The 25,594-nt window shown below is 35.8% G+C and overlaps 1 protein-coding gene across 2 annotated transcripts in view; it reads left to right on the plus strand.

Moving 5' to 3' along the window:
* LOC119562453 (nuclear pore membrane glycoprotein 210) overlaps positions 1–25,594 on the plus strand; it is a 586,123-nt gene that overhangs the window by 316,863 nt on the left and 243,666 nt on the right. The gene's annotated exons all lie outside the window — the stretch shown is intronic.

The following is a 25,594-nucleotide window of genomic DNA, read 5'->3' on the forward strand; positions in this document are numbered from 1 at the left end:
CCATCAACATCAGCAGCAGCAGCCGTAGCCGCAGCAGCAAAAGCATCACATACCCTCTCAGATGTATCCATGAATCATTTGCTTCTGCAACTAAAACAGATAAATAAATTCAATGGAGTCCCACTCTCTTTATAAAAGAAGTCAATGAATTAGTTTACCATTACAACATCAGAAGGCCAAAATCAAATTATCCAAGCAGCCATCAGTTGGACAAGCCAGATCACTCTTGATGAGAAATATACCACAGGACTGGATGGAATTGAGAACCCTACTTATCAGCGACCACAACAGCGCAACACCTCCACATCGAATGATAGCAGAATTACGTGAGACTAAATATAACAAGGGGGAACGCTATAGTCGAGTACCTCGACTGTCAGATACCCGTTACTCAGCTTAAGGGACCAAAGGGAAATGGAGATATGCAAGCAGCAAAGCGAGATTTAAATGCGCCACCTACCGGAGGTAGACATATTTAAGCGTTATGGGCGTTAGAGTGGGCCTGTCAAATTTTGTTTTGGATCAATCGATAGGTATTGACGAGACCAATACATTTCAGTTAAAATTTTGTATCTAGCATACAAATTGTGGGCGCCACAGATTTGGGCGGTTTGTGGGCGTTATAGTGGGCGTGGCATAATCGCGTAACAAAATTGCGCTGCGTACAAAGCTACGGAATCTTAATCTGAGATCCCAATTCTCTATCTTTTATAGTTTCCGAGATATCCACGTACATACTTACGATTTTTTTTTAAGTTTGTGGGCAGTTTGTAGGCGTTAAAGTGGGCGTGGCAAACTTGGGTCAATCGATAGGTATTGATGAGAACAATGCATTTCATTTCAAATTTTTATTCTAGCATCAAAACTGTAGGAGCCACAGTTTTGGGTTTGTGGGTTTGTGGGCGTTAGAGTGGGTGTGGCACTCTGCTGAAACAAACTTGCGCTGCGGAGGAATCTCAGGAATCTGCATGCCTAATCCCAGTATTGTAGCTCTTATAGTTTCCGAGATCTCAGCGCTCATACGGACAGACGGACATGGCTAGATCGACTCGGCTGGTGATCCTGATCAAGAATATATATACTTTATGGGGTCGGAAACGCTTCCTTCTGCCTGTTACATACTTTCCGACGAATCTAGTATACCCTTTTACTCTACGAGTAACGGGTATACAAATAATTTACGTAAATTTGTTGAAGAATTATAAGAACAGACAAGTAGAATTTGTTGTAAACTGAGCCTAGACAATAATCCATCAAACACAGTTCTAGTTTCGAGGACATTGAGTGATACATTAGCTGAAGTGATTCGTGAAAAATTACCAGTCAAAACTTTAATTACGTGAGTAAATTTGATATTTCGTGTCCTCTTAAATTAAAACAAGCTGCCCAAGCTGTAGGAATGTTTGAAGATAAATCCATAAATAATCATTCGTATATGTTCCAAAACTCTCAGGAAGATGATGAATTTTAAGATTTTAAAACATCAAAATCATACTCAAATACAAAACCCAACTATCATTCAGATAATAACCAAGGGGGTAGATTCCAAAATAACAATTATCAAAACAAATATAACAACAACCAGCAGAGACAGAATAGATTCGACTCTAATGGAAATTGGGGTAACAACAATAATTCTGCTAATAATAATTCAGGAAATAATTATTATCCTAAAACTTTTCAAAACAATCAAGGACAGGGTAACCAAAGTACTCAGAGTACCAATGTTCCCCAAAAACGTCCCCGAGTTTCAGATTCAGATCAACAACGTAAGTCTTAGCCAATAGACAACAGCCTCGGACGAAACACCACAGCCATACAAATTAAAATTAATAATAAACTATGCCTCTGTCTTATCGATACAGAATCAAGCATAAATTAAACTATCGAAAACTTCTTTAAGTACCCAATTGAAAATTATTCTACTAAAATTAAAACTATAGATGAATCTGTAACTTTTAATATATATATTCAGTTTAGTATTTCAAAATTTTTTTCATCCAAGCAAAACATTTTTTATAAAAAACTTTTCAAAACATTATGACATTCTTTTAGGAAGACAAATTTTGAAAGAATCGTCAGCAAAAATTGATTTTATGAAAAACACTATTGAATTACATAATTATGAATTCCCTATGATAAATATAACGGAAAAACGTAATCAAACTTCTTTAAGTGTAGTAGATGATGAGGAATATTATTATGCCTTACAAACGGACTTATTTGACAATAATATTAAAGACGATCACTTAAATAATGAAGAAAACCCTGAACTTCATTTTTTAATGTCAAAATATTTTAATATTCAGTACCATGAAGGTGAAAATTTGACTTTCACGAACGAAATCAAACACGTTATAAAAACAAAACATGAAGAAACAATTTATAGGAGACTATATAGTTATCCTTACATTTACGATATTGAAGTAGAAAAATAAATTGAAGAAATGATAAGACAAGGTATTATCAGAAAATCCGAATCTCCTTATTGCAGTCCAATTGTTATGGTACCCAAAAAAAGGGATGCATCGGGCATACCCAAATTTCGTATGGCTATTGATTACAGAGGACTGAATGAAATAACTATCAATGATAAATTCCCCATTCCGACAAGTTAGGGAAATGTCAATACTTGACAACATTAGATCTTGCTAAAGGGTTCCATCAAATTGAAATGGACTCACCATCTATTCAAAATACTGCATTCTCCATTAAGAAGGGTCACTATGAATATACTAGAATGCCCTTCGGCCTTAAAAATGCACCCGCTACATTTCAGCGTTGTATGAATAATATATTATACGACATAATAGGTACTCATTGTCTAGTATATTTAGACGACATTGTTATATTTGCAACCTCTTTGCAAGAGCATATTCAATCTTTAAAAAAAGTATTCGAACTTCTTCGCAGATCAAATCTCAAACTACAATTGGATAAATGTGAGTTTATGAAACGAGAAACTGAATTTTTAGGTCACATAATTTCAACTGAAGGAATCTGAGCAAATCCAAATAAAATTCAAGCTATTCAAGATTTTAAAATTCCAAACTCTTCAAATCAAATTAAATCGTTTTAGGCCTTTGTGGATTTTATCGTAAATTTATAAAAGATCTCGCAAAAATTGCAAATCCAATGAATCTCTGCTTAAGGAAAGGAGCAAAAAAAAATAAATATAAACGATCCTAGTTACAATGAAGCGTTTGAAAAACTAAAAACGATCCAATTCTCATATATCCAGATTTTGAAAGAAGTTCGATCTAACTACAGATGCAACCCATTTGTAGAACTTTAAATGAACATGAGTAAACTTATGCAGCTATTGAAAAAGAATTATAAGCTATTGTATGGGCGACTAAGTATTTCCGCCCCTATCTCTTTGGAAGAAGTTTAAAAATATGAAAATACAAAATATAATATAAAGGAACCTAATATGAAATAACAACGTTGAAAAATAAAGCTTAGAGAGTTTGATTATGAAATAAAGTACATTAAAGGAAAAGAGAATTGATATGTATCATAATCACGAAATCTTGGCCATTTGCCGTTTACTTTATCGATATTCTCTGTTATCATGTACACTCTAACATACCAAAAATACCATAGCTATACAGAGCCGAATAAAGTCAGTTGGACATAAAATCTCAACCCGATCTGTCGTCTCCTTTTAATCGGAACACAACATTATCTGGCGACGAGGAAAAAAGTGCCGCAAAATTTCATTTTGTGTAATTCGTGTCGGTAGACTAAAGACATACAGTGGCTGACAGCCAAGTTAATTTTAAAACATTATTGGCTCAACAGCAAGAATTTGCGCAGAAGTTGATGCAACAACAACATAAATGGATTGAATCCATTCTTTCACAAAACAGTGGTGTAAACTTAGCCAGATCGGGAGAATTATCCGTGTGCCCGCCGTTTCCAAACTTTAACAGAGAAAATAAAAATTGGGAAACGTACCTTCAACAATTAACACAGCACTTCTCCGCTTACTCGGTGCAAGCAGCAGATAGGAAAAAAGCGTACTTTCTATCGTGGGCAGGCACTCACATATTTGAGCTTGTAAAAAATCTGTTTGGTAGCGAAAACTTGGACCAGCAGACATATGAACAAATAACAGAAAAACTAACAGAACATTTCAAGCAGAAGCGTCATATTGTTGCTGCACGGTACGAATTCTTCAAACGTCAGATGCGGGACTCACAGACACATAAGGAACGGGTCGCCGATCTACGTGGCATTGCTAGAGAGTGTCAATTTGTTTGCCAATCCGATGGGTGTTCATTTAATTACGTTAATGAAATGATCCGCGATCAAATAATTGTGCACACTCCCTTCGACGCAATTCGCACAGTTGCTTTGCAGAAGTTGCAGCCGTCGCTCGAAGACGTTCTCTCAATTGTCGAAACTTACGAGGCAACAACAAAGACAGTGGCAGTAATCAAAGAGAGTGAGAAGAGAGCTCTTGATACAAACGCAGTATACACACAAAAAGCAAATCATCAAAAATGGAATTTTTCTGATAGTAAAGGCGGCAAGACTGCTTTAAAATCGTGTTCTGGCAGCGGTCACTCTCTTTCTCGCGAAAATTTCCAGTTTCGGGAGGAAATTTGCCAAAAATGTGCCAGAAAGGGGCACATAGCTGTCGTTTGCTTATCCAAGCAGTGCAAAGACAAAAAGACACCGATCAACAAAAAACCCGAAACAAAAACGCAGAGTCAATTCAAACAATTTTCAACGTTTCCAGCTTGGTCAAGTTTGAAGGAAACAAAACTGTGATTGAAGTGGAGCTCTTCAGTACAATCGTATCCGTCCAAATGGATTCTGGTGCAACGGTGTCAGTATTGAATGTCAATACATACAAAAAGCTAAACAGCACGAGTCTGCAGAAGTGCGATCGAAGAACTCCAACAATCTGTTCGGCTTGGATTTGTTTAAAACATTCAATTTTGAAATTCATCAAATCGCAAACGTCACTGAAAATCAGGGGACTCAAATGACAGATCTTTGCCAGAGGTATAGGAGGTATTTGAGCCGGCTATTGGGACGATAAAAAACTTTAAGGCAAGCATTTACCTTAATCCAAATTCCGTACCAAAGTTCTACAAAAGCAGGCAAATTCCGTTTGCCCAATTGGAAAAGTTCAAGGAGGAAGCGCAGCGTCTCATAGAAGCAGGTATTTAGAAACCCATAAAATTTAGCAAACGGGCATCGCCAATAGTACTAGAACCGAAGCCAGGTGGAGCACTACGAATCTGAGGCGATTTCGAGCAAGGCGTCAATTTCCAATTGGACATCGAGCAATATCCATTGCCGAAACGTAAGTATTTGTTACACAAAGTTCGTCACGGCACGCATTTCTCCAAAATTGACCTCAAAGACGCTTATTCCAAATGGAGTTAGATGATGCAGCGAAAGAAATTATGGTTGTCAACACGCCGTTGGGTCTCTTTCAGTACCAACGTTTGCCGTTTGGAATAGCTAGCGCACCAGCTATATTCCAGCGTCACCTTAAGCAACTTCTAAGTGAAATAGAAGGTTGTGGAAATTATCTCGACGACATTATTATTTCGGCTCCTACAGTGGACAACACCTAGCCAGACTTGAACAAATTTTATGCATTTTACAGGCAAATGGCATAAAATGTAAGAAAGAGAAATTTTTCTTTCTAAGGGATGAAATTGAGTACCTTGGGAAAAGGGTCAGTGTTAAGGGCATCCTTCCGGATTCGTCAGGACTATAAGCCGTTAAGGAACTAAAGCCGCCCTCTAAACTACAACAGCTAGATGCGTTCATGGGAAAAGATAACTATTACTGCAATTTCATTCCAAATTACTCCCAGTTAGCTTCACCCCTAAATCAATTGCGTAGAAAGAACATACCCTTCAAGTTTGGACCAGAGCAACAGACAACAGAGCAACAAGCTTTCTCAGCTTTGAAGAAGCATATCCTCGACGCTACTGAGTTAGCACATTTCAACCACAGATGCATCCTCTTTCGGCATTGGTGTTGTATTGTCACACATACATCCAGATGGCAAGGAAAAGCCAATAGCCTTCGCATCGAAAACCCTTGACGTTCACCAAGTCCGATACAGCCAAATTGAGAAGGAAGCCCTTTCAATCATATTTGGGGTAAAGAAGTTTCATCAGTATTTATATGGCAGGAAATTTATTCTCATAACTGATCACAAGCCGTTGGTCACAATCTTTAATCCTAGCAAGCATTTGTCAAAAATGACTTCAATCAGACTTCAGCGTTGGGCTATAATATTGATGGCTTACAATTTTGATATTAAATATCGCTCAACCACAGCTCATTGAAACGCAGACGGACTCTCACGTCTTCCTATATGCTCAGATCCCCATTTCGATAAGGAAGAGGAATGCTATAAAATCGTCGATATATCCTGTCCAATAAATGTCGATATCATCAACGAAAGTCTGAAAAGCGATACAATTTTGCAGAGAGTATATCACTTCGTATCAACTGGTTGGCCAGAACAACAGGATGATCCCGAAATACAACCTTACTTCAGCCGCAGATTTGCCTTGACGATCAACAACAAGCTGCTATGTCTCCATTCTGATATCAACAGAAATATTATTCCTCGCAAGCTTCGAAGTAAGTTTCTTATACTTCTTCACGACGGTCACTGGGGAATAGTTCGCATGAAACAACTAGCACGTCAGCACGTTTGGTGGTCAGGTATCGACGACGACAAAGCACAACTAACTAAGAGTTGCGGCGTTTGCAAGGAAGGCAACCCAGCCCCGGTAAGAGTTTCAAAGCTGGCCAAAAGCTACAAGTGCCTGAGAAAGGATACACATAGACTTTGCGGGTCCTATATTTTATTCAATGTGGTTAATATGCGTCGGTGCTTATTCTCAGTTTCCGTTCATAACCCAAATGTCGTCCACTACAACTGCAAACACTATATCAGCGCTCACAGCTATATTTGGAATTGAGGGTTACCCCAAAACCATTGTCAGTGATAATTGCAGAAACTTTAAAGGAATTTTGAATTCAACATGGAATTAACCACCTAACAACAGCTCCTTTTCACCCAGCATCAAATGGACTTGCTGAGCGCTTCGTTCAAACTTTTATAACTTCTGTCAGCAAAAACATAAAGGACGGTTATTCAGTAAAAACAGCCGTTACGAAATACCTTAGTTCGTATCGTTTCACCCCGAACTCAGAAGGAAAAAGTCCTGCAGAACTTCTACATGGTCGCCCTGTGCGTACGATCTTAAGTCAACTTTTTGAAAAACAGACTAAAAGCCAGCATATCGAACCAAACAAGTATTCGCCGAACCAAAAAGTATTTGCCAAAAATTACGCCAGGGGAGAAAAGTGGATAAAAGCTGTCATCGATCGGTCCATAGGCCATATGGTATTTATTCTTCGAACATCCACAGGTATTATTAAGCGCCACATAAATCAGATCAAGCCGAGATCTGATCACGATGACCTCAGTAGCAACTCCAAAGATGACAACACTCCGCTTTTGTCGATGCCCGACACTTCCAATCCACCCACTACTCCGCCAAGCCCAAGACATGAAGAACAGCGGACATCTAGCCCACCACAGCCTCTCCAATCCACCCAAGCTTTCAATGAAGTACCAACACCAATCCAGCTAGATGAGCTCCAACCGTCACAGCCACGTCGATCTGGTATCCCCATCCGCAGCAGTACTCGTTTGCGCCAAGATGTCAACTGTTTCCAACCCCCAGATTTCAGGAAGCGTAAAAATGTAAATTTAAGGGGAGAAATGTGATATGTATCATATTCACGAAATCTTGGCCATTTGCCGTTTAATTTATCGATATTCTCTGTTATCATGTACACTCTAACATACCAAAAATACCACAGCTATACAGAGCCGAATTAAGTCAGTTGGACATAAAATCTCAACCCGATCTGTCGTCTCCTTATAATCGGAACACAACAAGAATCACGTAGCAGATGCTTTATCCAGGATTACAAAAGGGAATCAAAAGATAACAAAATTGAAGAAGTATTTCAAAATGAAGACAATGTAGATACTACTGCTGCAACGGTGCATAGTGCACAATAAGACAATGGTGTTTGCATACAAATTACCGAACGACCAGTTAATGTTTTTAATCACAAACTTAGATTTGAAAAGGAAAATCAAGACGCTAAACTATTACAAAATTTATTTACAGTGAAATGACTGAAACTTTGGCGAAAGACATAATTATAATTATAATTATATATTATAAAATTTATATGTGGACACAATTTTGTTATGTACATTAATAATGACAAAGACTTTGCTATTTTTCAACGAGCCTATATGAAATTAATTAAACCAAATACTGGTACGAAATTACTGAAAACTTCAGTAGTACTTCCCAACTTGCCCACATATGCAGACTTTCATGAAAAAATATTAGAAATACATGAGAAAACAATACACCAAGGTATTAAAAAGACTTATGACACTTTTAAAACGAAATACTACTTCCCAGACGCACAAAATTGTGCAGACAATTTCTGCGCAGAGCACAGAAAAGTTGCTCTTCCGTTTGAAAAAACTCCAGTAACCAAAAATATTCGCGATAAATTTTTAACATGCACCGATATTCATTCAAACAAAAACCACAGATTGAATTGAAAGTAAAAAAGCTTTTCTTAAAATTTTTAATATGATAGGTAAACGGAAAACAAATAAAATGGATCAAGATCCTGGCATGGTAAAGTATATTATAGTATACTATAGTCATTACAAAATTGGTTACAAAAGGAAAATATTAACATTGAAATTACAACTAGCAAGAATGGTATAGCCGATATAGAAAGGGTACATAAAACAATCAATAAAAAACTTAGAATTATTAATACACTTACAGTCGCTGAGGATACATTAATGAACATAGAAAAGGCAACATACGTTTATAATCACGACATAACCCATGATGCCACAGGTAAAAGTCCTGCTGTAATATTTCTTTATGGAATTAAGCCAAGCAAAAATATGCAAAAACAAAAAGAACATAAGATAGATAAAATTAATAAAGACCGCGAGGAACATGAAGTAGATCTGGAATACACTAAAGTTGAAAAAGAAATGAAACGTAAAGCTAAATTAGTAAACCCATTCAAAAAGACAGGAGCGTTAGAACAAAAAGACGAAAAGCACTGACAAGAAACTAATATGGGTCATAAAGTAGTAAAACTATAAGAAACTGACAGTACTAATTCTGATAATGAAATTGATCATGATAGTGACATGGACAAAAATACCATTGACAACAGATCAACAATTTAGCTTTATTTTAAACAACGGTGATTTAATTCTGAACACAGAGACTATAAAAATACTTCTAAAGTATGAACATCATGTGATTAAAATAAATCAAACTAAAATATTTGAAACATATCAGGAAATTATAAAATACGAAAACCAATTTAAAAACGTACCAGACATTGCCTTAACATTGAAACAATTAAAACATGAAATCAAGGAAATCTATTTAAAACATTAACTGAAGATGATAAAAAAGAGTTGGAAGATAAGCTACAAAACTTACAAGAAATGATAATTGAAAACAAAGAATTTAATGAAATAATTCATATAATAAATAAACAATCAAAAGATATAAACAAACTCGTAAAAAATAAAGAAGAAGAAGAAGCTCTGCACATTTTTAGATATTCCTTAAATATATTCCTAGAACACATTGAAGATTTACAAATGAGTTTACAATTAACAAGAGTTTGAAAATTTAATCCTAAAATATTAAAACATGAAGAGTTAGAGAACATAAACGAAAAAAAATTACTATTACTGATTCTGTGCGAGCTCCCACGGCTCTCTTTCAGATGAGTCTCCTAGCCTTGGCGCGCTCGCACTCCGGGGTTGGTGGTTGTCTCCGCGCGTTGTTGCTCGGGTCACTCTTCCGGTGCTGGGTTGGAATAGGACCTTCTTCTTGGCCCCCTTCATTTATATGATTGGACCTTCTTTTAAGGCCTCCGCTTTCTTTTTATAAATTGTCATTTGTGCTGATTAATACCCGCACTAAAATTGTCTTCACTCTATTTCGATTGGTATAAAAGCTTCTCTCTGCTTCTCAAGTTTCTCTTCGGTCAAGAACCGTCCGATATTTAAGCCCCAAAAATAAAACAAAGTAAATATCCCTAACTAGGGGTGTTAGCCGCTTTTACACAACGCGGTTCCGCTAAGCTAACATGCCCTTACTTTCCCTTTTTCTAGACAGCTCAAATGTTCCAAACGGAACGGAACTAGATAAGGAATCTGTCCAAAAACCCCCTCCCGCCAGTCGTCGGAAAACTAGTTGTTTGTCCGATCATTCTCGGGCTCCACAACCGTCTCATATTTCTCTGGACTCGAACCAAGCAAACGACCTGACCAACTAGCCTAATACGTTGTGGGGCGTCGGCCAGAGAAACTAAAAATCGTCCACCGCCAAAATATGGTCAAGGGAAACCGCAAAGACTCGAACCAAGCAAACGACCGGACAAATGCCTAGTACGTTGTAGGGCGTCGGCTTTGCGTTTCCTGTCAGTTCCCCCACCCCCATTCTGTCCTGGATCGACAAATGAACAGTAGACCCGCACCGCAACTCCTAAATGCGTTACCGTAATGCTTGCGCTCCTGCTCTTTCTGGACTCGAACCAATTCAAACGAGCTGGCAAATGCCTAGTACGTCGTGTGGCGTCGGCCAGAAAGCACCTATATATATAAATAGTCGGTCGGCACTTAGTTGTAGGTATAGTATTATAAAAAGGATAACATAGTTCTTGGTTTAAGGAAATTCCGGTAAATTTGTCCATGAACAAAAGAGGGAATTCTACGATTGTAAAAGACAAAAATTAAATTATCTTAAAGTCAAGCCTCTATTTTAGGACAAAGTTGGGGACTTTACAGTTACTAGCTCGACAAATAAGTAGGTACGCGTATATTTAAAATTATTTAGTCTACCTGCTCTATAAAACAGTCAAATTACCTATGGCAAAAAAAGATGAAAGCTTTGCCATACTTAGGTGCATCCACTCCGATACCGCAGGCATCGAGATGGTTTACCCTAATAATATTCCTTAAGGAATATGAAAAATCCTAGCGTTGGGTGCCAATTCTGTTACGTGGGCCGAGGGAGAGGCGTCCGACATTCTGGCACCATTTGCCGGCATAAGCTACGTCGTATTCGGGTCGTGGGATCTTGGTAAGCCTCTCTCCTCTGCAACATAACGAGAATAAATATTAAAAGTGCCTGGAAAATAATATTAGTTCATAAAGTTCGTCAGTCCACACTGCCCCACAAGCTTAGCTGTCGCTTGATCGCAATACGATCGGGCTGTGTTTTTGCCATATTCCCTCCCCTTCAAACATTCGTGTGCCAATGGATCGTCGCGGGCCGCGCAATACGATCCCCTATTGTCAAGGTTGTCCGTCAAAAGTTATGTCATTGTTCTTGACCTACTCCACTTCTCGCGTCAGCACACCCCCTTAATAAAGCTTTAGCACACCATGATTTCGAATTCTTCTTCACATTACAAATTTATTGAATAATATTTAGGTCGGCGTCTGCCGGTGTTGAGTAACATAATATTGGCTAATTCATATGGGGATTAAATTAATTGACAATTATTTAATTAGCGGAGAAAATCGATTTTACCACCTGTGAAGGTGCACACATCAGCAAAATGCTGACTATTCACGACTACAAACGTCGCTCAGAGGGCTCTTCCAATTGTCATACAATTACAAGGCTGATACTCGCCGCTGAAAAATTAACTTTATATTATTATATATAATTACTTTATTTATTATATTACTGATTCTGTGCGAGCTCCCACGGCTCTCTTTCAGATGAGTCTCCTAGCCTTGGCGCGCTCGCACTCCGGGGTTGGTGGTTGTCTCCGCGCGTTGTTGCTCGGGTCACTCTTCCGGTGCTGGGTTGGAATAGGACCTTCTTCTTGGCCCCCTTCATTTATATGATTGGACCTTCTTTTAAGGCCTCCGCTTTCTTTTTATAAATTGTCATTTGTGCTGATTAATACCCGCACTAAAATTGTCTTCACTCTATTTCGATTGGTATAAAAGCTTCTCTCTGCTTCTCAAGTTTCTCTTCGGTCAAGAACCGTCCGATATTTAAGCCCCAAAAATAAAACAAAGTAAATATCCCTAACTAGGGGTGTTAGCCGCTTTTACACAACGCGGTTCCGCTAAGCTAACATGCCCTTACTTTCCCTTTTTCTAGACAGCTCAAATGTTCCAAACGGAACGGAACTAGATAAGGAATCTGTCCAAAAACCCCCTCCCGCCAGTCGTCGGAAAACTAGTTGTTTGTCCGATCATTCTCGGGCTCCACAACCGTCTCATATTTCTCTGGACTCGAACCAAGCAAACGACCTGACCAACTAGCCTAATACGTTGTGGGGCGTCGGCCAGAGAAACTAAAAATCGTCCACCGCCAAAATATGGTCAAGGGAAACCGCAAAGACTCGAACCAAGCAAACGACCGGACAAATGCCTAGTACGTTGTAGGGCGTCGGCTTTGCGTTTCCTGTCAGTTCCCCCACCCCCATTCTGTCCTGGATCGACAAATGAACAGTAGACCCGCACCGCAACTCCTAAATGCGTTACCGTAATGCTTGCGCTCCTGCTCTTTCTGGACTCGAACCAATTCAAACGAGCTGGCAAATGCCTAGTACGTCGTGTGGCGTCGGCCAGAAAGCACCTATATATATAAATAGTCGGTCGGCACTTAGTTGTAGGTATAGTATTATAAAAAGGATAACATAGTTCTTGGTTTAAGGAAATTCCGGTAAATTTGTCCATGAACAAAAGAGGGAATTCTACGATTGTAAAAGACAAAAATTAAATTATCTTAAAGTCAAGCCTCTATTTTAGGACAAAGTTGGGGACTTTACAGTTACTAGCTCGACAAATAAGTAGGTACGCGTATATTTAAAATTATTTAGTCTACCTGCTCTATAAAACAGTCAAATTACCTATGGCAAAAAAAGATGAAAGCTTTGCCATACTTAGGTGCATCCACTCCGATACCGCAGGCATCGAGATGGTTTACCCTAATAATATTCCTTAAGGAATATGAAAAATCCTAGCGTTGGGTGCCAATTCTGTTACGTGGGCCGAGGGAGAGGCGTCCGACATTCTGGCACCATTTGCCGGCATAAGCTACGTCGTATTCGGGTCGTGGGATCTTGGTAAGCCTCTCTCCTCTGCAACATAACGAGAATAAATATTAAAAGTGCCTGGAAAATAATATTAGTTCATAAAGTTCGTCAGTCCACACTGCCCCACAAGCTTAGCTGTCGCTTGATCGCAATACGATCGGGCTGTGTTTTTGCCATATTCCCTCCCCTTCAAACATTCGTGTGCCAATGGATCGTCGCGGGCCGCGCAATACGATCCCCTATTGTCAAGGTTGTCCGTCAAAAGTTATGTCATTGTTCTTGACCTACTCCACTTCTCGCGTCAGCACACCCCCTTAATAAAGCTTTAGCACACCATGATTTCGAATTCTTCTTCACATTACAAATTTATTGAATAATATTTAGGTCGGCGTCTGCCGGTGTTGAGTAACATAATATTGGCTAATTCATATGGGGATTAAATTAATTGACAATTATTTAATTAGCGGAGAGAATCGATTTTACCACCTGTGAAGGTGCACACATCAGCAAAATGCTGACTATTCACGACTACAAACGTCGCTCAGAGGGCTCTTCCAATTGTCATACAATTACAAGGCTGATACTCGCCGCTGAAAAATTAACTTTATATTATTATATATAAAAAATGGTAAAATGTATAAAAAGAGGAAAGTATATCTAAATGATTATATATATGAAATAATTATTGTATATGGATATTATTATATGAACTCCTAATAGATTAATTCTTTGTCTTAACTAGGAAGGTATTAACATTGCCCAAAAACAAATTCTTACCTAGACGGGAAAGGACAATGACCGTTGGTACGGTGGAGATAATGATTGCCTTTTCGGTCTTATTACAGTGGGCCAGTGGTGAAAAATCTAGACGGAAGGGCTCAATATATAAGTAATCTAATTCACTCACTGTTATTGGCAGTTTAGCTTTGGATAACAAGTATAGAATTCTTACGTTAAACTGTGGATCGTTGTTTATAGTCTTTGATAAAGCTTCTGAAGTGATCATGGTGCACGGATATATATATATATTAATTATAAGAAAGGAACCGTGTTCCGACGAACTTACCCTCCTTTTAATCCTGGGCGATGAGATCTCGACGCTCCGGATCCTGGGCTTTGGGAGATTTTAGAATTGGTTTATACATATATATACGTGCAAGGCTTGATGGTGGCTTACAAAAACAAAACACAAAAATTACGTTACACAAAAAAAAATAACACTATCGCTGTATAGATATGTATGTATGCATCGTATGAGAGTTCCACTGCGGCGCACGTCAGTTCCAATGCTCGAGCTGGGGCTGGTCGGTGCAGCTCCAATTTCTTGTTCAGCGTATGTAATTGGGGGTTCTGTTTACACTTGCATTCAGAAATGCATGTACTCGCAAATTGTTTGTGATTGTTTTTGGCGATTCACTTTTTGTTTATAATATTGGAGTGCAACTTATTTATTATTATTTTATTGTTTCTATTGTCGTTTTGCTGCTTCACTTCACTGTATCTACTCGGCTTATGCTCCGATGTGGGTCACCACTTTCTCCAGGGCATGATGTTGGTCGCAGCGTCTCTGAACACAGCGCTTGTAGATCTTTACAACCCTAAGGATCACTATAACCAGGAGTAGTCCAACGATGATCTTCATGGTCTTATTGACATCTTGAATATCATCTTGGTGGTCAACGATCTCTACTGTGTTAATCACATTGGCGGTGCTGCCAGCCACTTTGGACGTTTTGCTACCCATCTTGGGGTCCTTAGGCCATTCACTTGGTTTCCTAGTTCTTTTCGTCCCTCGGGATTTTGCAGGTTGACTTCCTCCAGATTGTGGTCGATCGCAGGACCGGCTATCGAGACTTTCTCCTGGGTGAAGTTGATACTAGGGAAACGTCAAGACATCCTTCTGGACACCAGCCTTCTTCCAGTCGTGGTCTGTGTTGATGGGAGTTGTACTTCTAGACATCTGTCAGGGGGAGATCAGAACAATTTCTGTCTACTTCTCTAATTGGCTGGGGTCTTTTATACCGGACTAGAGCTTTCGCTAGCCCCCCATATTGGATGAATTAACTAGGTGTTCCCACCTAGGGGTACTGTTTCTCTATTTCCCCTATTTAAGGAGTCAACGGCCGGCTGGTGCACTTTGTCACCTTACTGGAGTACGGTTACGAGCAGGTCGATCGTGGTCGTTGTTCTGGCCACGCGACACCCATGAGTTGTCGAATTGTTTTTGCTATTTTGCCCTTATCAATCGGAGTGTGGTTAGTCATTAGGGGCCCCTACCCTCAACTTATGGTAGTTGTTTTGCCGGGGTTAATCTTGTATGGGGGAGGGCGTACGTAACACTACATTTTAATTGTTATATGCTTCCACTTGTTCTTTATATCTTCTGATTTTGAAAAGCCTACCTAACGCACAAGCACATAATCATCTTTTTGTTTCAGAATATTTTCAACAAGATAGGTATTAGGGAATTTTGTTTTTTTAATTTCTTGTTTATAGAAACCACCTTGAACTGGGTCACCCTTCAAGTCCTCAAGTAAATATATGGTGGGGGATGTATTTTTTTCTTTCCGAATTCGAAAAATTTCCGTTGTCCAGTTTGGGGTATAGCCTTTTTCAAAGACGTGTTTATATTTACTTATTCGTACATGATCCCCCTCTTTAAAGTCCTCATTTGTAAATATTTTTAGATGATTGTATGATCTCATCAAAATCTGTTTTTCATTTTTAGCATTAACTTCAATGGGCTTCATTTTAATCGTTCTATGCTTCCTGTTATTATAATTATAAATAAACTCTTTGTTTATTTGAAGCCAAGAATATTTTTCATTAAAACTAAACTCACGCCACATAAGTTCTTTTAATGTTCTATTAAAACGTTCCACAACAGATGCTTTAAGAGTACTAAATGTTGAGTAATGATTAATTTCATATCTTTTCATCAATTCTCTAAATTGTTTATTATAGAATTCATTACCATCATCCGTTTGTAAATTCTTTGGTACTCCACGACCAGATCTTATTATTTTTTCCATTGCTTTTGTAACTTCTTCTGAATTTTTTGATTTTATTGCTTCACCCCATCCATATTTAGAAAATGTATCTATTACTGTTAACAAATACCTATAGCATTTATTTGATGATGCATATGCCCCCATTTCAACCTGCCATAAATCATAAATACCCTTTACTATAACTCTACGTCTTGGGAAATTCTTGAAAGATGGGCGATGTAACTCATTTACAATATCTTGTTTGCTCATAGCTTTATTTTATTTGGTATAAATGGTTTCTTCTCTAAAGATTCAGTTTCACTTTTTAAAACTGAGTTTGGTGCAATTATATATTTTAAAATGTTACTTTCTATTTCACTACTTATTAATTTCCACTATCTTATTAATAGTTTTCATGAGAAATTCCAATTTTTAAGAAATTTCTCTCACTTTTCCCTCAATATTATTATGATTCGAGATCTTAATCTAAAGATTTCTTGTTTCTGCGGTTGCTTAGAAATTTCATTAGATGTATTCTGTACTAGTTTATTTATTTCATCATCAATATAAAATTTTGTTGCTATATCATTTTCATGAATGGGGGGTAGGGAATTTTAAATCGTTTCCTCTGAACATTTAAATGTCCATCATAATCATTAAGTATACTTTGGAATTTTTCTACACCTTTTGTTATATCTCTTGAGTACTCTTTCTCATTTAAAAAACAACCAAACTTATCAAGTGACATTTTAATTATAAAATAAATAATGAAAGAATGGTATATTTATGTATGATCCACATTAATTGTTAAAACTTCTTCTTCGTTTTCACGACGTGAAAACGTACTTTTTCGAAGTATTGTTCCATCTATTTGTATCTGATCAGCACGAATGATTGGTGGAGGGTTTTTTAAATGTTTGTTTATGAATTTGTTAAGATTTTCCAACTTATCAAGAAGCTCTTTTAATGAATTATGTATATACTCCATTTGAGTTATCATTTTTATTACTTTACTTTCCAGCTCTGATACTCTTTTATTTCGTAGTTGAAATGACTTAGTTATAGTTTCCATTCATCAATTTTATCATCTGCATAAAATTTAATATCCAAATCATTTCCATTTATTGGCTTTGAAGAGTTTTTAATTCTTTTTTTCTGAACATTTATGTGACCATCAGTGTCTAGATATATACCTGTAAGACTCTCAATTTCCCTTTTGAAAAGCGAGGAAAAATCTCTATCATTTGAAAAGTGACCAATCTTGTCAATAGACATTTTACTATTGAACAAAATGAGAAAATGTTTTCTATTTTATTAATATATTTGCATCCCGCAATTCTTCTATTATTGAAAGAATTTCATTAGTATGGTTATTATTACTAGCAGCTCTTGATGCCATAAAGAGTTGCAATCTTTCAACAAGTTCATTAACATTATCCCAATATATATAGTTTGGTGGTATTTTTTGTAGTCTCATATACCCAGAACCAGTATATTATTCATTTACTGAAGATGATATTAATGGTTTAATAACTGAAGAATATTTTTTAGAACGATTTCCTTTTACTTGACCATCTTCTTTCTTTTGTGAGAACTTGTTTCAATTAAAATGTTTTTATATGGTTCTAAATCATTCTTAGTATAATCCTTAGGAATATTATGAAAAATTAAAGAGTATAGACCTGGTGATAGAGTCCATAAATTTCCACTTCCTAATTCCATTACATTTTTTTTAACTTTAAGTGTACTATTGAAGCAGGATTGCTACGTAGTAGTATGTATGTAAATTAAATTCGTCGTTAGTAGATGATTTAAAAAAATGTATTTTTTTATTTTTAAAACTCTGGTGATAAACCTTTATTCTTAAAACTCAATTAATACAAGACACTTTTTATAAACTGTGAACCGATCGCGGTCTCGGATAAAATAGGACTGACTCTTAATTCTAAAAAATTCTACAATGAACCTCGGCCAGAAGCTTTCCTTTTCTTAAGCTTCCAGAACTTTAATTTTTGTTTAAAATAAAAGCTTATGCTGAAACTGTCGCATCTCGTTGTGAAATGAAATTATGCTGACCGATGCAACTTGATTGAAAATCGGAACGCAATATGTTCTGAACTTAGAACGGAATACTGTTGGCTTTAAACGGAAAGTTTGGGCTTCGAACGGAAGCTTGTGTTTACTTTACGATTGGTTTATTTATCTTAGCAGGACGGTCAAGCGCGGCCCTCGAAGTAGATGGCAAAGGCAAAATCTTAAACAAAGGCAAAGGCAATGTCGCTGAAGGCAAGGGTAACATAGCTGAGATTGAATTCAAAAATTTGTTTATAAATTCCACAAGTGGAACCGTTTCACGGGTTGGACGGGTTTCACCCCCTTCTAAAATGGATCGTCCCGATTCAATATGAAATTCATTTAATTGATCTCTTAATTCTGTTAAAAAGTTTTCTTTGTTAATAGGCTTTTCTGGTTCTGGCCGTTGTTTTTTGGTTACAAATAATATGGCATTTTTGTATTTTATTATAAGTACAAAAATCAAATATATAATGATTAAAATCAATAATATAAAGGTAAGTGATATTTTAGTATTATTAATTTTAATGAAAGGATTTAAAATGTTTATATTATCTAAAGAAAGTTCTGAGTTATTTGATAATATGTAATCGGATATTTCATAATTTTTGAAGTGGTTTGTAGTTAAGTAGTTAAGAATTAAATTAAAATTAAAGTGCAATAATTATAAAAAAGTTCGTTCTTAAAGTTAGACATTTCATAAAACATATTTGCGCATTTTGCGACTTGATTGCTTAATACCAGTTTCCCATCGATTTGGGAAATCGCTCTAGCGTAATATATTTCGCATCTGTTTTTTGTTATTGGGTACTTTATATAAATTATTACAAGTTCTTTATGCAGTGCGATTTTAAAAACAGAGATGTCCATTAAGTCAGCGATAATTACTGGTTTTTGTTCATGTTTTAATATTTCCATGATGTCATCATTGTTTAATATTTTGGTATTAAAAACGTCAATTTTTGCTAGTGTGATTGTGTCAATTAAATTTTGCAGATCAAATGTTAATAATCGTAAGCGATATTTTCGCAGTGGTAAACCTTGATCAATAAAAACATTTTTAAAATCATCAGAAAAAGATTCTAATTTTTTAAACAGTTTGGAATTGATAATAAATTGCTTATTATTATTTTCAATTAATTCATCGATTTTATTCTGTATTTTAATAAAATCATCATGATCCGGAGTTCCAGCTAACCATTTCCACACAGTGCCTATCTCATTTATCCCCCTTTTTTATCTAGTTGATATTAATTGTGATAAAATTAATTCGATTACTTCTATGTCATATTTAATTTTCCATTGTGACCTTTTATTAGTATCTCTTTTTATATTATCTGATTCCAATTTTATTATTTTATAAAAACTTAAGTTAGTTACGTGGAATAATTCTGCGTATGAATCGTACGTCAATACGTCTTTATTGTCCTTGAAAAAAAGATACTCGTGACTTGTATAGTCACATTTTCTGGAAAAGGAAAAAAAAGTAACATATAAATTTTTAGAATTTTATATTATCTTTGTGAATAATTCTATTTCTATTGTTGATTATTATTTTGTTAGGTAAATTTTCTTTAACTACTTGTTTTTTATATCTAGTTTTAAGTTTATTTCTTTACCTTTTTCTTTTCTGTTTTCATTATGTGTTTTCTCTTGTGTATTTTTTAAAATTTGAGGAATGTTATCGTGCTCTTTTTTATTATATAGTACGTCAAAAGGTTTTTGGTTCGTTGTAGAATGAATGCTCTGATTATATTATTGAGCGGCTCTTATTACTATTTCGGAATAGTCGGTTAAATTAAATTCTTCTTTAATGCATCGAGCTAATTCTGTTAGTGTAGAATGTGCCCTTTCAACTTGTCCGTTTGAGGTATTGTGCCTCGGGTCTGCGTAATGTAAAGTTAAACCGCACCTTTGTGCAAAAGATTTAAATTGGGCCGAGGTAAGGCATGGTTCATTTTCGGTCATTATTACTTTGGCTTGTGGAAATTGTTGAAGAAGTTCCATTACTTTGTTTTCGATATTTAACTTATTTTGGATTTCTTTTATTACTAAAAATTTTGAGTAAGCGTCAATACAAGTTATGAAAGTAAGACTTTGCGCGTAATATATGTCGATGTGTAAATTTTCGCCTTCTTTACTCGGGATTGGGGCTTCTCCAATTGGAATTTTAGTTGGGTGTCTGTTATATTTGTTTTCATTGCAAATTGTACAATTTTTTATATATTCTTTTAATTTTGTAAGTATGTTTGGCCAATAATACAATCTACTGATTTGTTTATAATTTTCGTCAAGTCCCCTGTGTGCTCTGCAATGTGTTTCTTCGATTATAAGTGCTCTGTCCTCAGGAGTTTCTACATCTTGGACAAATATTTTTGTATACAAAAATTTATTCACAAAATTATCTTTAAGTGGTTTTTGATTTCTATAAAAGTCCTCTAAAGTACAATGAATACCTACCGTTAAATTAGGAGGAATATATTCGCTTAAGATTGATATCAAATTTTCGGGAGTGTCAAATTCTATTATATGTCTGGTATTTTCGAATATATAATTCGACTCATGTATTGTATACCTCCCCGTTGCTAATAGCAATTGTTGCTTAAACTGGTTTAAGGGTTTTCGGGTTTCTTGTATAACATTCTCAAAACTACTCTCTGCTGAATGCTGAGTGTTTTGATCTGAGACCGATTCGTTACTGTCAGTTAAGTTGTTGATCTGAATTCTTGATAAGGCGTCTGCAACTACATTAGTTGTACCTGGCTTATAAATTAGGAGTGAAACTTTCTATGAAGGAGTACCAGCGTTTCATTTCAATATTAGGGTTTTTATCAGAGATTGCGAAAGATAATGGTTGATGATCGGTTTGGATTTCAATTCCAATCACTCCGTATAAGTAGTTTCTTAGATTTTTAAGAGCCCATACTATGGCTAAAAGTTCCTTCTTATTAGTTGCATAAACTTCTTCCGTTTTAGTCAAGGTTTTCGAAATAAAAGTAATTGGTTTACCTTCTTGAGATAATACTGCACCAATTGCGACGTCCGAAGCGTCGGTGGTCAGGGTACATTTTTTATTATAATCCGGTTGAACTAATTCTACTTGAGCAATGAGATTTTCTTTCAGCTCGTTAAAAGCTTTAATAGCTGGGTCATCCAGCTGAATTAGCATTCTTGTTGACATTCTTTTTGAAATTTTGCCATTATGACCTCCAAGATATTTTGTTAGAGGTTTGGCTATAGAGGCGTACTTTAAAACAAATTTTCTATAATAGCCCGTAAGGCCTAAGAAACTTCTTAGTTCCCGAATATTTTTTGGAAGCTGATATTTAATTATGGTGTCAATTTTTTCTGGGTCTGTCTTGATGACGTTATAAGATACGATGTATCCTAGAAAACTGGTTTCGCGTTTAAAAAACTTTGATTTTTCTAAAGAGATTTTCATGTTTGCCTTTAATAATATATTTATAATTTTGTTTAAGTCTTTATAATGTTGTTCAATCGAGTTTGAGAATATTATAATGTCGTCCATGTAGACATGACATGTTTTCCCTATTTGTTCTCTTAGGATGTCGTCCATTGCTCTCTGAAAAATTCTTGGTGCATTTGTTAGTCCGAATGGCATTCTTAAAAATTCGTATTTTCCATTATTTATTGAAAAGGATGTTTTTATACCCTTGCAGAGGGTATAATGATTTCAGTCAGAAGTTTGCAACGCAGTGAAGGAGACGTTTCCGACCCCATAAAGTATATATATTCTTGATCAGCATCACTGGACGAGTCGATCTAACCATGTCCGTCTGTCCGTCTGTCCGTCCGTTTCTACGCAAACTAGTCTCTCAGTTTTAAAGCTATCGGGCTGAAACTTTCCCAAAAGTCTTATATCTTTTGCAGGTAGTATATAAGTAGGAACCAGCCGGATCGGACCACTATATCTTATAGCTCCCATAGGAATAAACGGAAAAAAAAATGTTAAAAAATTATATCTTTGGTGTTTTTTAACTTATTACCTCCTTTCCTTGGAAGTAACATTTTTTAATTAGTCTTGAATTTCGAATTAAATTTTATCAAAATCGGAAGACTATATCATATAGCTGCCATAGGAACGATCGTAAAATTGGTGGGAAAATAATATGAAACAAATTATAGCTTCGGTGTTCCTTAACATATAACCTCCTACGCTTGGAAATAACATTTTTTAATTAGTTCTGAATTTCGAATTTAATTTTATCAAAATCGGACGACTATATCATATAGCTGCCATAGGAACGATCGTAAAATTGGTGGGAAAATAATATGAAACAAATTATAGCTTCGGTGTTTTTTGACATATTATCTTATACCATTGGGAATATTCTTTATGTATTTTTCTGAATTTTTCTGAATTTTAAATTGTATTTAATAATTATAACTGCAAGGGTATTCAAACTTCGCCCTGCCGAAGTTAACTTCCTTTCTTGTTTCTACATCAGATTCTTTCATTAATATCTGATGAAAACCTGATTCTAAATCTATTGTTGAAAAATATATTGCTTTTCCCAAATTAGATAGAATTACTGATGGGTACCTGTCAGGTATGGTACTTTCATTTAATTTTTTATAGTCAATGACGAGTCTTAATTTACGGCTTCCGTCTTGATTTTTTCCTTTCTTTGGTACTACCAGAACTGGTGAATTATAAGGGCTTCGACTAGGCCTTATAATTTCCTCTGCTAACATTCTACTGATTTCGCTGTTCACGAAGTCGGTGACAGAAAAAGCGTACGGATATTGTTTCCCGTATATTGGCCTGTCGTGAATAAGATTTATTTCCCCCTTTATGTATGTTCTAAAAGGAATTTGCATATTTATCTTTGAATGCTCTTTTTCAATATAGAGAACTATTTTTTCCTTTAGTCCGTCTAATTGATCAGTACCTATATTGTTTATCTGTTGTTTGTCGGGTAACTCAACGACGGCGGGCTTGAAATTTTTATATTTCAAACGATTTTTATTTATTTGATTTTTGACGGTAATTACTTCGTCGGCACTCTCAGGATTTTGAATTCCCAAGATATTTGTATTTTTATTGACGGTATTTACTTCGTCGGCACTCTCAGGATTTGGAATTCCCAAGATATTTTTATTTTTATTGACGGTATTTACTTCGTCGGCACTCTCAGGATTTTGAATTCCCAAGATATTTATATTTTTATTGACGGTATTTACTTCGTCGGCACTCTCAGGGTTTTGAATTCCCAAGCTTTTTTCACTATTTTCCACAAATAATGAATCTGTGTTTTCGCTATTTTTTTCATCAAAATATTTTTTTATAATAAATCTTTTAATGGAAGAATATTATTTTCTTCAATTAAACTTATTTCATTTTTTTCCTCATTATCATAATATTTTAAATTTTCTGTTTTGCCTTTATATTCCAAGACTCCCTTTTCTATATTTATTATAGCTCCAATTTTTCTTAATAAATTAAATCCAATTAGCAGATCAGATTCTAATCCTTCGATTTCATAAAATAATTGTCTTGTTTCAAATATATTTATAAAATGGTAATACCTAATAATTGAATACCCATGAACTGCAGTTACCTTTATGTATATTGATAACTCATTTTTATTTTCGAAAATTCCCTTTTTTATATTACAAGTATCTATTAAAATCTTTAACTGCTTCCTGTAGGGGTCTGGTCTAAAAAATGATCTTCGTTGATATTGTTTAATCTGGTTACTTTATTAGCTGGCTGATTTACTGGTTCCCTTTTCTGAGCTTGAGTTTGCTCTTTATTTTGATTAGCGCGATAGTAATTTGATCGATTATTATTTTGATAATAATTATTATTGTATCTACCTCGATTATTATTCGGCTGTCGATTGTAACTAGGTTTATTTTGGAGTTGAATCGATGGATCAACATCCATTGGCTCGACGGCTTGTTGCTTTTGATTGTTATTATGATTATCGTTTTGCCAAAAATTTCCCTTTTGTGGCCAATTATAATTCTGGTTATTACTCCAATAATTTCCCATTTTATAAGTATTATTTTTCTGTCTTTTTTGATCAAATCGTAAGTTGTTTCCCTGATATTTATTTTCATTTTTAAATCCATTAAACCTGTTTGCAAATTGAGCACGGAAATTGTTTGATTCTAGTTCTTGGATTCTAGTTCTGGATTCAGTAGAAATTATTGGAAATAGAATGCCCTTCCTTCCTTCTTTAATTTTTCCTGTTTCAGCGAGTTGTGATTTTGTTGTTGTTGTTGTAAGAGCTGGTTTGTTTAACTGTTTTTGTTTAGTGCGTTTCTGGTTTTGCTTTATTTTGTGTTCTTGTATTTTTTTATTTAAGATTTTGGTCCACCTTTTTTTAAAGTTCACCTTTAAATGGATTATTTCATTTTTTAATTTCCATTTAATTATTGTCAACAACCACTGTCACTTTGTTGTGATGTTTGGTGGATTTTTTAATTTCTCCACTAGAAATGTTGAGTTCGTGGCCGCGCGAGCTCCGTTTATATTTAACTTATTTTTCATTAAATAATTTTTGGAACTTTTTATTTAACGCGGCCCCACGTTGGGCGCCAATTAAATTAGTCGTTAGTAGATGATTTAAAAAAATTTATTTTTTTATTTTTAAAACTCGGGTGATAAACCTTTATTCTTAAAACTCAATTAATACAAGACTCTTTTTATAAACTGTGAACCGATCGCGGTCTCGGATAAAATAGGACTGACTCTTAATTCTAAAAAATTCTACAATGAACCTCGGCCAGAAGCTTTCCTTTTCTTAAGCTTCCAGAACTTTAATTGTTGTTTAAAATAAAAGCTTATGCTGAAACTGTCGCATCTCGTTGTGAAATGAAATTATGCTGACCGATGCAATTTGATTGAAAATTGGAACGCAATATGTTCTGAACCTAGAACGCAATACTGTGGGCGTTGAACGGAAAGTTTGGGCTTCGAACGGAAGCTTGTGTTTACTTTACGATTGGTTTATTTATCTTAGCAGGACGGTCAAACGCGGCCCTCGAAGTAGATGGCAAAGGCAAAATCTTAAACAAATGCAAAGGCAATGTCGCTGAAGGCAAGGGTAACATAGCTGAGATTGAATTAAAAAATTTGTTTATAAATTCCACAAGTGGAACCGTTTCACGGGTTGGATAACTTGTATGTGTTGTTGAGTTCCTTCTAGATCATTCTTGTACGTTCTAAGAATAAGTTGTTGTTGTTCTACGATGTCGCTCACTGTTCTCTATCTCTCTCATCGCTCTCACGCTCTCCCAATGAGTCGGGGGTTGATGCGGATCGTGAGCTGAGAGCGAGAGCAGTTGAACGCCGACTGTGATCCTGA

This window comes from Drosophila subpulchrella, unplaced genomic scaffold (assembly GCF_014743375.2).
Source record: "Drosophila subpulchrella strain 33 F10 #4 breed RU33 unplaced genomic scaffold, RU_Dsub_v1.1 Primary Assembly Seq48, whole genome shotgun sequence".
Lineage (NCBI taxonomy): Eukaryota > Metazoa > Arthropoda > Insecta > Diptera > Drosophilidae > Drosophila > Drosophila subpulchrella.